Below are 17529 nucleotides of genomic sequence, written 5' to 3' on the forward strand. Positions count from 1 at the left end.
TGTAGTCTAATCAGCACCAGGAGTGGAGCGCTGCTCTACAGGTAGTTTAATCAGCACCAGGAGTGGAGCGCTGTAGTCTAATCAGCACCAGGAGTGAGGAGTGGAGCGCTGTAGTCTAATCAGCACCAGGAGTGGAGCGCTGCTCTACAGGTCTAATCAGCACCAGGAGTGAGGAGTGGAGCGCTGTAGTCTAATCAGCACCAGGAGTGGAGCGCTGCTCTACAGGTAGTTTAATCAGCACCAGGAGTGGAGCGCTGTAGTCTAATCAGCACCAGGAGTGGAGCGCTGCTCTACAGGTAGTTTAATCAGCACCAGGAGTGGAGCGCTGTAGTCTAATCAGCACCAGGAGTGAGGAGTGGAGCGCTGTAGTCTAATCAGCACCAGGAGTGGAGCGCTGCTCTACAGGTAGTTTAATCAGCACCAGGAGTGGAGCGCTGCTTTACAGGTAGTTTAATCAGCACCAGGAGTGGAGTGCTGTTCTACATGTCTATTCAGCACCAGGGCTGAGGAGTGGAGCGCTGCTCTACAGGCTACATTTTTAAACGACCAAAACAAATAATGCAACACGAAAATGACATTGCTGTAAAATGATCAAGCAATTGGCACAGAGGTATTTATTAACTCCAACATTTGGCTCCAAAACTAAGCCCATTTATTGCAATTTACCCATTTAGTGTTTATAAGTGCCAGTGCCAACAATTAAATAATGTTCAAAATGTTCTCTGTAAAATTGCAACCTCTTGTGCATGACAAGCTGGGTGAACGAAGCTGTCCATATGTAAGATTGTGGCCAAAACTGGTACTGCAATCACTTTCAAATTACTGTGGAGAGGTGTATCCCCTCCCCCTCCCCTCTGACTTGAGGTTGCCAACCCGGATACCGAAACACTACTGACTTTGTGATTAGTAGATAGGTGGAGGGTGGCGCATCAGGCCAAAACTTTTAGACATTCTCTGCCATTTATGGACATCTTGACTCCGCAATCGCACCAGCTAAATTCAGAATGTATCACGATTAATGCGCTAGTGGTGTGCTTCCTGAACAACAGTCCGTGTGGAACAATCAGATCCCTGTGCGTATAGTGCGCATCATAGGAATTTAACGAGGCTTCGAGGCAGGGTTTTTGCCTCGAGTAATTTTTGTAATCGAGTTATTCGAGTAACTCGATGAATCGTTTCAGCCCTAACTCGTATACAAGACAGAGTCCAGTTAACCATAGCTCCATATTTGCATCTGGCCTTTTAAAAAATAGCCTGCAGAACAAACAATGTAAAAAAGCACATATGACAGGTTGTAGATGTGGTGTGGATTGTAATGTAATCATCACTTCGAAGAGAGATTTGAAGAACTCTAAACAAATTCAGTTATCAGCAGGAGGTTCAACTTGCTTAACAGGTTGATGCAGGATGAGATTGCACAATGGATCTTCCAAATATAGTAACACTAACTTCACTCAACAACCTTGAGTGTTTTTCCTCCTTGTTGGAGGTGAGAGAGATATAACATCCACCTTCTGTCAAGATGATGGATGGGGGGCCCCCTAATTAAGGTCAGAGGTCAAATTAAAAATTCGCTGATTCAGGGGGGCGTTACCTTCCAGATCATTCTTGATCACGTGAGGTAGGCGTATCTTATGACGTCATGATGGGGAGGTCTTATTTTCTGCAGGCGTGTCTTATGACATCATACAAAGGGGCGGGACCGTTCTTGTTTTTCTGGAACTTTCAGCAACATCGGCGTAACTTTGCTTTGTGCCTTGAAACCGTAAAAAGTGTAGAGTTTTTTTTTTAAAAATGTATAAAAGAAGTAATTTTTAGTTTTTAAAATGTATAAGAAGTTTTTAAAATGTATTATTGAAAAATAAAAAGAAATTAAAATAAAAGTCTGTAAAGCACAACCCAGAGTGTGAGAGGGACAACCGTGTTGAACAGTTAATTTTTGTTGCCGGGGGCCTGTGCGGCGTGCGTGGCTTGCGAGGGCTCTGAACTCGGGGGAGCTTGGGATTCCTTAGGATTCCCTGTGATTCCCCGGGCCTAGTAGCGGGCAGAGGCAGGCAGGCAGGCAGGCAGACAGAGTCCCTGGGATGGGACTCTGCGCGCGAGAGAGAGAGAGAGAGAGCCTGAAGTCTGGAGCTCTTAGTCGCACGTCTTCTCCCTCCGACGGTTTGACTGAAAGTGACTGAAAAAGCGGGAAGGTTTAGGGGCGTGATCAAACAAATGGGGAGGAATCAAAAATGCCTGTGGGCCGGGCTAGAGGCTGAGTGTACAGGCGCAGCAGGGGGTAGGGGTTGAACTTGCACATGCACATGTATGTTGCAAACGTAGGGGCATTCCTTAACCATCGAGTCACGCTACGTCATCAAGCACGAGGTTCGCAAACACAGAGAGGATAAAAGGAGCAGATGCAATCGAGCCCCGGTAACCTTTTTAAAATTCTCCTTCTCTGCAGCATCAGCGCGCATAAGAGGTGAAACCTAGGCTAGCCATTGTGTGAAAATGGCTGAGCAGATGCAAACAGGCACTGGGTAACCTTTTTAAAATTCAGCTTTAAGCCTTATGGCCTGCGATTGAAAGTTCAAGCACAATAGAGGGTAGTGTAGGATTACATACATGTAGCCTATGTTGCAAACACAGACATTCCTTAAGCATTAAGACACGCTGCGCCATCAAGGACGAGGGTCGTAAAAACAGAGAGGATAAAAGGAGCAGATGCAAACGGGCACTGGGTAACCTTTTTAAAATTCTCTTTTAAGCCTTATGGCATGCGATTGAAAAGTTCAAGCACAATAGGGGTAGTGTAGGATTACATACATGTAGCCTATGTTGCAAACGTAGGTATTCTTTAAGCATTAAGACACGCAGAGGCTCGTAAACACAAAGAGGATAAAAGAGCTAGAGAGAAAGAGCGGCAGTGCTAGCGGCAGTGAGGAAGAGGCGCTCACTATTGATATGGATGCTGTTGCGGGGCCGTCTAGCGAAGCAGTCACTCCTCAAAACAGGATTTCTAAACCTGACGAAGACCTGGCGAACGCTCCGGCAAGGAAAAAACCGAAGCCCATTTTTACCTCCAGATATCAAGATCCTCCTCCCAACGAGTTAGGAGGAAAAGAGAGATGGTGTAATATCATTTTAGGCTACGACTTTCATTTTCAATTGGGGCAACTGAGTCTGTAGACCTATAGTCTACTGTGACTGAACAGATCGAGGGGTCTCCTCCAAAGGACCCCATCATTTTGAGATCTTATGACTTTAAAACGTGTCAAGGAATCATCGGTAACTGTTTGAAAGGTAAAACGGAGGGAGAAGAGAGTATCTCTGCGGTGTGGTGCTCTGTACCTACAGATGATGAGAACGTGTATATCAGGTGTTTTTGTTGCCTGAAAAATGAAGCTCCGCCGTCTTTCTTTACACTCTCTCGCCAAGTGGGTGACGATGAGGAAAAGGCTACAGTGTAAATTGTGATTAGTTCACTTTACTTAAAAAACTGTGAAAACCTGTTGCCTTAGAAAAAGTAAGTAAATTAACTTGGTAAAGTTTGTTGTACTGTATATTGTATAATATTCTGAGTTGTAAGTTCATACGAAAGTTGTTGTTACTCACACACTCACAAACCCATATGTACATGTATACAGACACACACACAACAAAATGTAGTCATTCAAACTAACTTGAGCTTCAAACTAACTTGCTTGCTTACTTAAAGGAGAATTCCGGTGTGATATTGACCTAAAGTGTATCAAAACATGATACCGAGTGTGAACGTATGTCTCATAGCCCATCTCGGCTTGTCCCCTGCACTCCAAAATCTGGCGCTAGTTAGCCGATGCTACCAACATCTTTTTCAATAGTGGTGCTTCGGCATCGGGCTAGCCATGCAAATAAATCACTGTTTTACACCCATTTACGAGGCTCAATGTATCTCCACACTTCATTGGTAGACTTCCGAGGGCCCTGACATTTAAAACGAGACATTGAGAACTTTGAAAAAGCACTGGTAGTTTACTTACAAGACGATTTATACAGACAGCATCTTCACGAAGTTTAGCGTTTGCAGCCATCTTGAATTTAGTCACGATAAGTCGAGCAACAAGTAAGAACGAACAGCTATGATAAGGGATCAGATTCCAAAAATAATTCAGTGGAAATGCATGGATTCCAGTTTCTTCCAGTAGCAGTAAGTAAACTACCAGTGCTTTTTCAAAGTTCTCAATGTCTCGTTTTAAATGTCAGGGCCCTAGGAAGTCTACCAATGAAGTGTGGAGATACATTGAGCCTCGTAAATGGGTGTAAAACAGTGATTTATTTGCATGGCTAGCCCGATGCCGAAGCACCACTACTGAAAAAGTTGTTGGTAGCATCGGCTAACTAGCGCCAGATTTTGGAGTGCAGGGGACAAGTCGAGATGGGCTATGAGACATACGTTCACACTCGGTATCATGTTTCAATACACTTTAGGTCAATATCACACCGGAATTCTCCTTTAAAGATTATCAAGTAATTATTCCAGTTGTTAATACACCTTATATAGCACATTAACTTCCACAATTTTGCATTGACATAGAATGTAATGCTAAACTGTTTTCATTCCCACAAACATTACAGTGTGCACCCTGCATGTATGAAACTCAGGCTTTTAATACACATTTTTAGTTTGTGCAGAAGGTGATGTTGGAGTTAGCCTTAAGGGGTTGCATGAGAAATGTATGTTAGATTGTGTAAAATACCCTATAGGGTTTATAGGCATATTAAGCCCTGCATCTGCATAATCTATCTTTAATAATCAATTTTTCTGATTTTTCATAAAGCCAGATTATGTTTGAGTATATACTGTAGACATATCAGCCTCACTAATTTAACTAAAGCAAACATTTTATATTCAAAAGTTAATATTGAGATTGGATGTCAGTTGTCAATAAAAGACTGCGTCGTTACATTCCTTGTGTCACTGATTCCTTGTGTCATTGTCTTCTGCCTCACACATTCTTTATACATAGCGCCGAACCCTCATTATAGCCCCAAAATGAACACGGAATTCCACTAAACGTAGCATTCTACCTTGTTTTGAAGGGACTGGTTGTTTTTTGAATGGTCTGGCACTTGCCTAAAGCTAGCCTCTAGTGTGAATTTGGTGAGGTTTCACGTGTACTCTTCAGTTTAGAGATTGAGGCGTCTGATGCTCTGTGTTTCCGTGTGATAGTGAGGCCTTGCTGTTCCGGACAGTATTATTTGGCGACCTTCAACATTTTATCCATTCCTACTTGTGATAATAAACTGTATAAAATAATAAACTCTCTCCTTTAATCCTTAATAATAAGCCTAATAAGGCTCATTTCCATAACGTTACACTTTTTTCATGGAATGGTGGGCATTCCATTCATTCATCATTGCTCTGTAAGCATTCTTGCGTGCGTTCATTTCTGAACAGAATTCACAATCAAATTGACAGATTCACATTGTCAGATTCAGATGTTTTTTTTTTTTTAAATGTTTATGTGCACTGAGTAATACTTACTTGACTCACTTACTTAGTATAACTTAGATATAACTTAGATATAACTTACATAGATAAGTTCCTTTACTTGTCTTTTCCAGGCAATCGGTTTCCAAATTGTTTAAAGTGTAGTTGTATAGTTAACACATCAGATTTTACAGTGTACATTACTGTGTGTACATGATTCAAGTGTAATCGGATCATTTGGTGTGTTTGTGATTTGACAACAAAATAGAGTTTCATTTTAAAACAAGTGTTTCATTTTGTAAAAGATCCGAGGGATTCTGTTATTTGGCTGTGGCGGCTGTGTGTTAATTGTGTTTTTCGAAAAAAAAAAAATTGAATTTGAAATTTCAAAATTCTGCTTAAGCAATGGAAGGAAAAAAAACTGTAACAACAGTTCTGCTCACACCGTTCTCTAAAAATTTGCTCCACGATCTTACGAAGCCCCCTTTAGTCAAATAAATCTCCTCAGGTTGTAATTTTAGGCTATTCTCTTTTGACAACTCAACTGTTTCCACAACTTTGTTTTCTGGAGATTTTAATCATTTGACATCTCTGAATGACAATATATCTTGTTTTATACTTTGAGAATCCCCACATTTTTTTGTTTAGATCAGAAAACCGCATCGGAAATCAGTTTCCGTCCTTTAATAGAGCATTGTTCAATTTCCAATAACCTCATAGTGTTGGAAAATCTGAGGGGTCTGTTTATCCGGACAAATAGCAGACTGGGGAAACGTAAGACATGATCAATCCACGATTTGAGCGTTACGTTTTTTATTTGACATAGTGATGTCCAAACCTCCTGCACATATCTGTACATACAGTACTGTGCATATCCGTCTATATGGTTTTCTTATAATCATTTCTTATAATATATTCTGTAAATAAGCTGCAAACATCTATAGTATTCTTACTACTATTATAAAGTTACTGCTACTTCATTGCACATATCTGTAGCCTACATGTTGTTCATACATTGTTCATATGCTATATAGGCCTGCTGCTAATACGCTGCACATATTTACCTTCTGGGTTTACCTTCTGTAAACCAGCTATTCTTTTCAATTTCTTGTCCTGTCCGTCTATAATTTATATATCACATTGCACTTTCCTGCTTTTTTTACACTTTTGGTTAGACGCAAACTGCATTTCGCTAACTTTGTACTTTGTATATAAATAAATACTTACTTACTTACTTAACGGAGCGCACAAACTTTCTTTTCAAAATGGCGGACATAGCATTTTTCTAATTTTTATAGCGACGCAAGGGGTGATTGATGAAATTTTTGGGGGTGTGTTAGTTTTTAACAGTGTTTCATTGGTTGATAACAGTTCAGGGGGGAGTGTTGTAACATAAAGACATAAAAAGCATCGGGTAGGTGTGTACCGAGTAACTAACTTTCAAGACAGTCAAACCAATAACTTGTCAAGAGTTTCTGGACCTGTATTTACAAGGATGGCCGAATCGCATACACCAAGAGTATCCGTTTCCAAGAAAAGAGTTACGCTCACGTCGGTTAGCAACAGGCTAATGGATCCTGAAATAACTTTTGCAGCAAAAAGAGGAAAGCCGGAAACATTCGTAAACTTTTTTCATAAACCGAGCAATGCTCTGGAATACCAATGGATGTTGAGTGATGGTCGCATAGGAGGCTATGTTTTTGACAAAGAAGAATGCAGTGTGAAGCTATATGTTTTGGCTTCACCGTATTTGGTGTTTTCAGAGGGGATGCTACACATCTCATTTTGTGCTGCCGATTGGATAATGTTTAGGGATATTTGGAGTGATCTTGAACTGTTTCGGATAGCACCTTCACAGCATCATGGAATAGTTCGGTCTATACCAAATGTTACCATATTTATGCTAATTGTCTTGAAATAGAACCACAGGGGTTCATTCACCTGTGTAGTGATGACTACAGAATAGCAACATATGCTGAAGCAATATTTACTGCAGAAAATGATGTAGAGAAATTCGTACAAGGTCCTAAAGTGAGGTATCTATGGAAAGACATGCTTGTTTTAAGTAATGTTTTCAAAAAGGTTGATAGATTGTTCAAATGTAGTGTTGGCTTGGATAGATACCAAAGGATCAAGAGGCGTCTTTTCCCGATGCGTTGCCTTGATCTAGCCAACAATTGTGAATCGTCAGCTTTGGAATCAACGCCCCTCGTTTACGAAGCTTAAACAGTGAGCATGCAAAGGGTCACTTCAGTCTCAGCGATAACTTGAAACTTGAAATGGCTGAAGAGTATGTTTGACTTAACGAAATGACAGACATACAAGAAGAAGAAAATGCTGAAACACCAATGATTGTCTCGTCAACAAATACCTGTGAATCCTCTGAAGCTACCGGATTTGGTTGTCACTACCTTACAACATCCTAAAGGCGTGTGTGTGCAGCATGCATATCATCGCTGAGAAGTTATGTGAGAATTGTTTCGGCGGTGAAGTCCGGATGCCTACTACTAGCAGAAGCACATAGGGGATCTAAAAAACAGAGACTTTTTAAGCCAGAATTGTTACAAGTCATCACGAGTGTTTTCCAGACGTAAGGAATTCATGCAAACCCTCAAAATTCCTGGGGTGCTGTAGAGGCCCTTGTGTATGAAACATTACAATCAAGGAAAACATTGCTGAAGCTCTGGATTAAAGCTCTGGACTGTTGGTGTGAAAAATACTTTTTTCAAAAGATCATTGTGTTAGAAACAGGCAATCAAAAGATTCTGACTTTTCAAGATTCTGTTATAGCCTACCATAGAATTTGCAGTGCTTAATGCCCTTAAAAACAAATGATGCTTGCTAGGTCATTGTCTGAAGACTGCTCTAACCTATCGTATGTAGAGTAGGGGCCTCCATTAACAAACCATATCACGTAACAGTATGTGAAATTTGAAAAAATATGTCATCGACAACATATAATAGCTGTATGTACATATACTGTAGATGTTTGTATCATTAATTTGTATGAAAATGTGTTTTTTGTATTTATAGATAGCTTTTAAACTAGTTTGATACTTTACCATTGTAAATGTGTTTGTGTGGGTGACAACAAATGTTATCAAAATCAATATTTGGTGAAAAGGTTATCATGACGGACCCTCTAAATGCGGTTTACTATACACCATCCAGTGAGGGGTCTTTCGACGATAAAACAAGATTAAAAGAAGCTGTATTTAAAGATACAGGTGTACGTTTGTCTGACAAAGATGTCACCGACTGGTTATCTGTCGAGGATTCTTATACACTTCACAAAAATATGCATGTTAATTACAAGATAATTGTTTTGAAACAGTTTCAAGCAGACTTGGTGGATATGCCTATATACTCAAAGTAGAATGATAACTTTAAATATACGTTCACACACATAGACATTTTTAGCAAATATACCTGGGTATGTATGAAAATAATAATTGTATAAATAGTTGAATCCATTTTAAAGGAGGAGGGCCTCAGAAATTGCATGCAAACGGACCGTGGGGCAGAATTCTTCAACAAACATATTTTTTGTATTAAAAGAGACTATTACTTTAATAACTCAACAGCACTGAAGAAACATATTGTAAGCTTATTCATTTAAAACAAATAAAAACTCCCTCTGACGGTGGTGACTTTAGAACTGACTGTGGGCACTAATCTGATGGCGGTGACAGTGGCCTCATTACAACATACAATTCCAAAACTTATACCACTCAAGTCAATAGCTTCTTGCTTAACAACTTTGTTATTTTTTGGACCAATGGTTAAATAATCCTGAGCACTGAGATAAACATTTTTCAAGGAATATAAGGTACAGTTAAGCAATATCATTATTAAAAGTACCCATCATCAAATATTAAATCATCATAGTAAAAAATAAAGTCATTACCAGTAGGAATTATGCATCACTGACATCATCTTAAACCGTCATCTAGTGCCCCTACTCATGCTAATTCATAATAATACATTGTATTGTTCTGAAAACTGGATTGTAAACTGTATTTATGACGTGAAGAACAGATAACAAATAACAATTGTGAGCACTGTGGCAAACATTCAATAAGAATCATATTGGTTCAATTAGCAATAGGCTATCATTAAATGGTGTTCAAATGCTATTGTTCAAATGCTAATTGACTATTGTTATAGATGTTAAGGAAAGGATGTTTTGTGTGTTTTATCTATCTTTTCCCATGTAAATGTTAAGTTTTTTGTGGAAGCCAGCTTTCACAAACATTAGCTATCATTTTCCTAACTAGCAGTGTTAGCTCATAGATATGAGCATAGACTAACATGGTAAGCCAAACATATGCGCTAATTCAAAAAAGGATGGTAACGTTATAACATTAGTGTTGGTGAAAGAAGCCTGGTATATGGATGCATGCAGTAAGCATGATCAGGGCTGTACGTTAACTTTTTTGCAAGTAACACCGGTGCTACAGAGGTTAAAAGTTTTGTAGCACCAGCCATAAATTCTGTTTCATCGGAATAAAATCAATTCAAAATCATCAATTGTGGTTGGGATCTAGGGCTACTGCAACTGGATTGATAAAAGGTCATGTAGTTGTAAAAATCTCACCCGGCTACATTGTGTTTGAGAAGAGCAAAATCTATCAGTATGGTATGATATGCCATGCTATTTTGTTGTTGAATTTATAAAAAACAAAAAAATAATCCCTGTCAGTTCCATGCAGTTCAACTTTTCAACGGGTATCAGAAAGAGAGGTCATGCTACTCCGTCTTCAGTGTCCCGCTGGCGAGACGGTTATCCCCCCTCCCCCAACATTCTAAACCAATTGTATGCACCGTAGTGCTATGTAGCATGGTAATGGTATACACCATTTGAAAGCTTGGACTCTTGGGAATCCAAATATGACAACTTTTCATGTACAATCTGTATAGTGCTTTACATTGTCAGATTAATCTTACTATGTCTCACTTAAATTTCATCAAAAATGCCCTCCTCCCCCTCTATCACCTTTGGTGCTTCCCTATCTTCTAACTGCAGTGTATATCCTTAGCAATAAGTAGATTCAGCATATTGGGTCTTGACATATTCACAGGAATCCATAGAAATGGAATCTTCATGCTGTTTTATCCAATATTCGATGTGCAGATGTATAGTCCATCTTATACACACCCATTGAAGCAACAAAGAAAATGGAACAAAATGAGACTTTTGTGTAATTGTTCCATATTTTGCGTAGTCATTCTATATCAGAAACCCTGACATACAATTCAAATAGTCTACAAGAAACTTCAGAGTGTTATCTTTCATTTGAGACCAAGATTATGCTTCTACACAAAAGGGGTTCATATGCATGTAAGCATTTGATTGTCAGTATGCATTTTGGATAACCAAATAGTCCTATGGGGAGTTTCCATAGGGCATTTTACCAAACGCATGAGCATATCTTGGCAAATAATGGTACCCACATGTTCATTCTATTGATCTACTGTTGCACACAGCTCCACAATACCTGGTGCTAGGGCTCAGTTGTGTTTCTAAGTCGTATCAAGTGACCTAGGGGGTTGAAATGTGGTCAGTTCAGAGATGCTTGTAATCCGACAGAAAACAAAATCTATATTCTAGCCTTTGTAACTCTGTGTCAGTACAGTTATTCTGATTGTTTCCAAAGAAACTACAGTGCCTCTGTCTAACTACAGTGTCCAAAGAGGTCAAGCATTGGATAGGCCCAACTAGGTGGCCTCTGAAGCAGGCGCTGTGCAATTTCAGACAAAAATTTGAAATTGGTATTGAGAATGAAGCGGTTCATTTTTCTTATACGCATTGTAAGTCAGTTCATATATTTTTGAGTAAGTAGAAGATGTGCTGAAGATTTTGTTCCACTAAGATTAAATTCACGTTTAGTTCATATTTCTAAGTTTTTAGATTAGAGTATGTTCAACTTTATTGTCATTGCACGGGTGAAATATTATTTTTCATCTAACCAGCGGTGCAAATGAGAACTGACATGTCAAACATTTGCCAATATTTTTGAGACGGTAAAAAGCTGATTTACACTAGTTATTGCTTTCATGTGGCTGTTGAAATTTATATCACTGTCAATTAATACACCCATATTTCTAACAGTATACTTTGCTTTCAACCCTTTTGTGTCAAGGAGTGTGGCAACCCAAAGTCTTTCCTCCATTTTACCAAATATTATTACTTCCGTCTTGTCTTTGTTCAGCTGAAGAAAATTTTGAGACATCCATTTGTTCATTTGCTCAATACACTGACAGAGATTCTAGGGAACCATAGTCATTTGGCGACAGAGCTGTACCGTTTTTTTCAAGTGTTTTGTAGTCTAAGCTGAACTCTGTTCTCTATCAAGTTAAGTTTCCCTCTATTTGTAGCTGGAAATTCCTGATGTTGAAGTAGTAATTGAGCAGATATGTTGACTGATTTTGTCAATTTTACCTTTGAAAAAGATGACTAGTTGAGAGAAGTTCAGGCATTTATTTTGAGGGGGGATTTGTTAACTTCTTGACAGTTGAAAATAGAAAATAGTGTTATTTTAACTTCTACTGATGATGTTAGAAAAGAAAGTCTATCTTACTTTGCATACGTCAGAGTTATACTGTATGTGCGGAGCATCTCTTTATGGATCTCAATGCGGATCTGAAGTTTGTATTTACGCCATTTTCTTTCGGTCTTCCTACACTCTCTTTTTAGAAGTTTAACTGCTGGATTTTGCTTCCATGGTGCTTTGTTTGTCCTTAACTTTCCTGAATTGTAATGGAGCAATGTCATCCATAATGGTTGCCATTTTTGTGTTAAAGTCATTCAATTAGTCTTCTACCGTCTGAAAGTAGACTTGACGTCTGTGAAAGTGCTTGCTCAAAGAGAGCCATTTATGATTCTCCTTTTTTTGTCATCATAGAAATGTTATTGGGAACATAGACATTATAAAATAACACAGAAATGATCGGGTAAGGTCAGGTCTTTAACAGTTGTAGAGACATTGAGACCCTTTGTGATAACAAAGTCGAGGGTATGGCCGAGAGAGTGTGTTGGCCCCCTGTACATTAATTCCTTGGCATAATTGTTTTCAGGATTATCCACATGTAAATTTAGATCCTCTGATATAATCTGATAAGACTGACTGATAAGACAGTCAAACTCTATGCAAATGACTGACAGCATATCACCTAGCTCTTCAAGAAAGACTTTAGCTGAATGTTTTGAAGACATGTAAATTGTCAATAATAAAATCTGAGGAGAAGACTTGCAGTAATGTGCGCACACACAGGTATTCAAATGATGTAAAGTCACCGATGATGACTACCCAGTTGGAAGGATTGGAGTGTGTTTTCTGATTTATTTATTTATTGGTGATGGTATGAACATATTGTATGTTTTTACAGGCTTGCTCATGTTTCCCAAGGCTTGTGCATTGTTTTCTGAGATACTACTCTAAAATGTTGCTAAATGACTCATTACATCATACTTAAAGAAACACATTGTTCACCTAAATTCTATGGTCTATGGCTATGAATCCAAACATGAAAATAAGATAATAGATAATAGCTTCTGCAAAGTTACTGCAATGACTTTGAAAAGTAATTTTGTAAAATCAAGCACAAGATGCAATAGTGCTGGGAGCTTTTCTCTGTAACATTCTCTATGCATTTGTAATGGTGACGGTAAGCAAAGAGTGTATTTTCATCACTCATTGACATGAACTTGAAAGCATGCAAGGTTTTTTGTGTGAAATGTCACTAAGTCAAATATTGCTGTAATATAGATAAAATAAAAGTGTTATTAGTGTTGACCACCTATCATGCATTTTTTTTTCTTCTGCATATACACAATGTGGCTACTCAGGCAAAATATTGTAAATCAAAGTGTTTTATTATTTACACTTACATAAAGAGCATGTTTTGCATAAGTATATTGATATGAATGCAAAATACTTTGATGTTTTGATATGAATGTGTTTTTAATATGAAGATGATTTAATGTTATCATTTATTGTACCTGCATTCATGCGTAGTATTGTGTATAATGTCACTGAAAGTGATTTTTCTCCCATATAATGATATAAATGTACTTATAGGAAAATATAAAATGAGGAGGTTGCACCAGTACATTGCTGAACAGCCAATACCTTGGTCTATAATGATGTACCTTCAGATTTTATAATTTCACAAACTTTTTATTTTCAAAATTAAAACCTGTTTTATACAAATTCCCAAGAATCAGTGAACTGTATTAGGGACCCTCACAGTCTGACCTCTGCACGATGGACCACAGAGATGAGTGTGGGGGGCACTCTAGGATGGCAAAAGTTATTTCAGGATCCATTAGCCTGTTGCTAACCGACGTGAGCGTAACACTTTTCTTGGAAACGGATACTCTTGGTGTATGCGATGCGGCCATCCTTGTAAATACAGGTCCAGAAACTCTTGACAAGTTATTGGTTTGACTGTCTTGAAAGTTAGTTACTCGGTACACACCTACCCGATGCTTTTTATGTCTTTATGTTACAACACTCCCCCCTGAACTGTTATCAACCAATGAAACACTGTTAAAAACTAACACACCCCCAAAAATTTCATCAATCACCCCTTGCGTCGCTATAAAAATTAGAAAAATGCTATGTCCGCCATTTTGAAAAGAAAGTTTGTGCGCTCCGTTAAGTAAGTAAGTAAGTATTTATTTATATACAAAGTACAAAGTTAGCGAAATGCAGTTTGCGTCTAACCAAAAGTGTAAAAAAAGCAGGAAAGTGCAATGTGATATATAAATTATAGACGGACAGGACAAGAAATTGAAAAGAATAGCTGGTTTACAGAAGGTAAACCCAGAAGGTAAATATGTGCAGCGTATTAGCAGCAGGCCTATATAGCATATGAACAATGTATGAACAACATGTAGGCTACAGATATGTGCAATGAAGTAGCAGTAACTTTATAATAGTAGTAAGAATACTATAGATGTTTGCAGCTTATTTACAGAATATATTATAAGAAATGATTATAAGAAAACCATATAGACGGATATGCACAGTACTGTATGTACAGATATGTGCAGGAGGTTTGGACATCACTATGTCAAATAAAAAACGTAACGCTCAAATCGTGGATTGATCATGTCTTACGTTTCCCCAGTCTGCTATTTGTCCGGATAAACAGACCCCTCAGATTTTCCATCACTATGAGGTTATTGGAAATTGAACAATGCTCTATTAAAGGACGGAAACTGATTTCCGATGCGGTTTTCTGATCTAAACAAAAAAATGTGGGGATTCTCAAAGTATAAAACAAGATATATTGTCATTCAGAGATGTAAAATGATTAAAATCTCCAGAAAACAAAGTTGTGGAAACAGTTGAGTTGTCAAAAGAGAATAGCCTAAAATTACAACCTGAGGAGATTTATTTGACTAAAGGGGGCTTCGTAAGATCGTGGAGCAAATTTTTAGAGAACGGTGTGAGCAGAACTGTTGTTACAGTTTTTTTCCCTTCCATTGCTTAAGCAGAATTTTGAAATTTCAAATTCAATTTTTTTCGAAAAACACAATTAACACACAGCCGCCACAGCCAAATAACAGAATCCCTCGGATCTTTTACAAAATGAAACACTTGTTTTAAAATGAAACTCTATTTTGTTGTCAAATCACAAACACACCAAATGATCCGATTACACTTGAATCATGTACACACAGTAATGTACACTGTAAAATCTGATGTGTTTACTATACAACTACACTTTAAACAATTTGGAAACCGATTGCCTGGAAAAGACAAGTAAAGGAACTTATCTAGATGAAGTTATATCTAAGTTATACTAAGTAAGTAAGTCAAGTAAGTATTACTCGGTGCACATAAACATTTTACAAAAAAAAAACATCTGAATCTGACAATGTGAATCTGTCAATTTAATTGTGAATTCTGTTCAGAAATGAACGCACGCAAGAATGCTTACAGAGTAATGATGAATGAATGGAATGCCCACCATTCCATGAAGAAAGTGTAACGTTATGGAAATGAGTCTTATTAGGCTTATTATTAAGGATTAAAGGAGAGAGTTTATTATTTTATACAGTTTATTATCACAAGTAGGAATGGATAAAATGTTGAAGGTCGCCAAATAATACTGTCCGGAACAGCAAGGCCTCACTATCACACGGAAACACAGAGCATCAGACGCCTCAATCTCTAAACTGAAGAGTACACGTGAAACCTCACCAAATTCACACTAGAGGCTAGCTTTAGGCAAGTGACAGACCATTCAAAAACAACCAGTCCCTTCAAAACAAGGTAGAATGCTACGTTTAGTGGAATTCCGTGTTCATTTTGGGGCTATAATGAGGGTTCGGCGCTATGTATAAAGAATGTGTGAGGCAGAAGACAATGACACAAGGAATCAGTGACACAAGGAATGTAACGACGCAGTCTTTTATTGACAACTGACATCCAATCTCAATATTAACTGTTGAATATAAAATGTTTGCTTTAGTTAAAGTAGTGAGGCTGATATGTCTACAGTATATACTCAAATACAATCTGGCTTTATGAAAAATCAGAAAAATTGATTATTAAAGATAGATTTTGCAGATGCAGGCCTTAATATGCCTATAAACCCTATAGGGTATTTTACACAATCTAACATACATTTCTCATGCAACCCCTTAAGGCTAACTCCAACATCACCTTCTGCACAAACTAAAAATGTGTATTAAAAGCCTGAGTTTCATACATGCAGGGTGCACACTCTGTAATGTTTGTGGTAAATCTTGTCATTATATGAATGAAAACAGTTTAGCATTACATTCTATGTCAATGCAAAATTGTGGAAGTTAATGTGCTATATAAGGTGTATTAACAACTGGAATAATTACTTGATAATCTTTAAGTAAGCAAGCAAGTTAGTTTGAAGCTCAAGTTAGTTTGAATGACTACATTTTGTTGAATGTGTGTGTGTCTGTATACATGTACATATGGATGTGTGTGTGTGTGTGTGTGTTTGTGAGTGTGTGAGTAACAACAACTTTCGTATGAACTTACAACTCAGAATATTATACAATATACAGTACAACAAACTTTACCAAGTTAATTTACTTACTTTTTCTAAGGCAACAGGTTTTCACAGTTTTTTAAGTAAAGTGAACTAATCACAATTTACACTGTAGCCTTTTCCTTATCCTCACCCACTTGGCGAGAGAGTGTAAAGAAAGACGGCGGAGCTTCATTCTTCAGGCAACAAAAACACCTGATAGACAACGTTCTCATCATTTGTAGGTACAGAGCACCACACCGCAGAGATACTTTCTTCTCCCTCCGTTTTACCTTTCAAACAGTTACCGATGATTCCTTGACACGTTTTAAAGTCATAAGATCTCAAAATGATGGGGTCCTTTGGAGGAGACCCCTCGATCTGTTCAGTCATAGTAGACTATAGGTCTACAGACTCAGTTGCCCCAATTGAAAATGAAAGTCGTAGCCTAAAATGATATTACACCATCTCTCTTTTCCTCCTAACTCGTTGGGAGGAGGATCTTGATATCTGGAGGTAAAAATGGGCTTCGGTTTTTTCCTTGCCGGAGCGTTCGCCAAGCCTTCGTCAGGTTTAGAAATCCTGTTTTGAGGAGTGACTGCTTCGCTAGACGGCCCCGCAACAGCATCCATATCAATAGTGAGCGCCTCTTCCTCACTGCCGCTAGCACTGCCGCTCTTTCTCTCTAGCTCTTTTATCCTCTTTGTGTTTACGAGCCTCTGCGTGTCTTAATGCTTAAAGAATACCTACGTTTGCAACATAGGCTACATGTATGTAATCCTACACTACCCCTATTGTGCTTGAACTTTTCAATCGCATGCCATAAGGCTTAAAAGAGAATTTTAAAAAGGTTACCCAGTGCCCGTTTGCATCTGCTCCTTTTATCCTCTCTGTTTTTACGACCCTCGTCCTTGATGGCGCAGCGTGTCTTAATGCTTAAGGAATGTCTGTGTTTGCAACATAGGCTACATGTATGTAATCCTACACTACCCTCTATTGTGCTTGAACTTTCAATCGCAGGCCATAAGGCTTAAAGCTGAATTTTAAAA

The 17529-nt window shown here is 38.3% G+C and overlaps 1 protein-coding gene across 4 annotated transcripts in view; it reads left to right on the top strand.

The window, feature by feature from the left end:
• The first annotated feature begins 1126 nt into the window (after positions 1–1126).
• The window catches only part of LOC121690446 (RLA class II histocompatibility antigen, DP beta chain-like), a 33085-nt gene continuing 16682 nt past the window's right edge, over positions 1127–17529 (top strand). For 2 of the 4 annotated variants that reach the window (XM_042071029.1, XM_042071015.1), the window contains exon 1: positions 1144–1489. The gene's annotated coding sequence lies outside the window, so the exon portion shown is untranslated. Of the gene's footprint in view, positions 1490–17529 lie in introns of all 4 variants that reach the window. The other 2 variants (XM_042071039.1, XM_042071021.1) reach the window with 2 other exon arrangements.

Source organism: Alosa sapidissima, chromosome 2, assembly GCF_018492685.1.
Source record: "Alosa sapidissima isolate fAloSap1 chromosome 2, fAloSap1.pri, whole genome shotgun sequence".
Lineage (NCBI taxonomy): Eukaryota > Metazoa > Chordata > Actinopteri > Clupeiformes > Clupeidae > Alosa > Alosa sapidissima.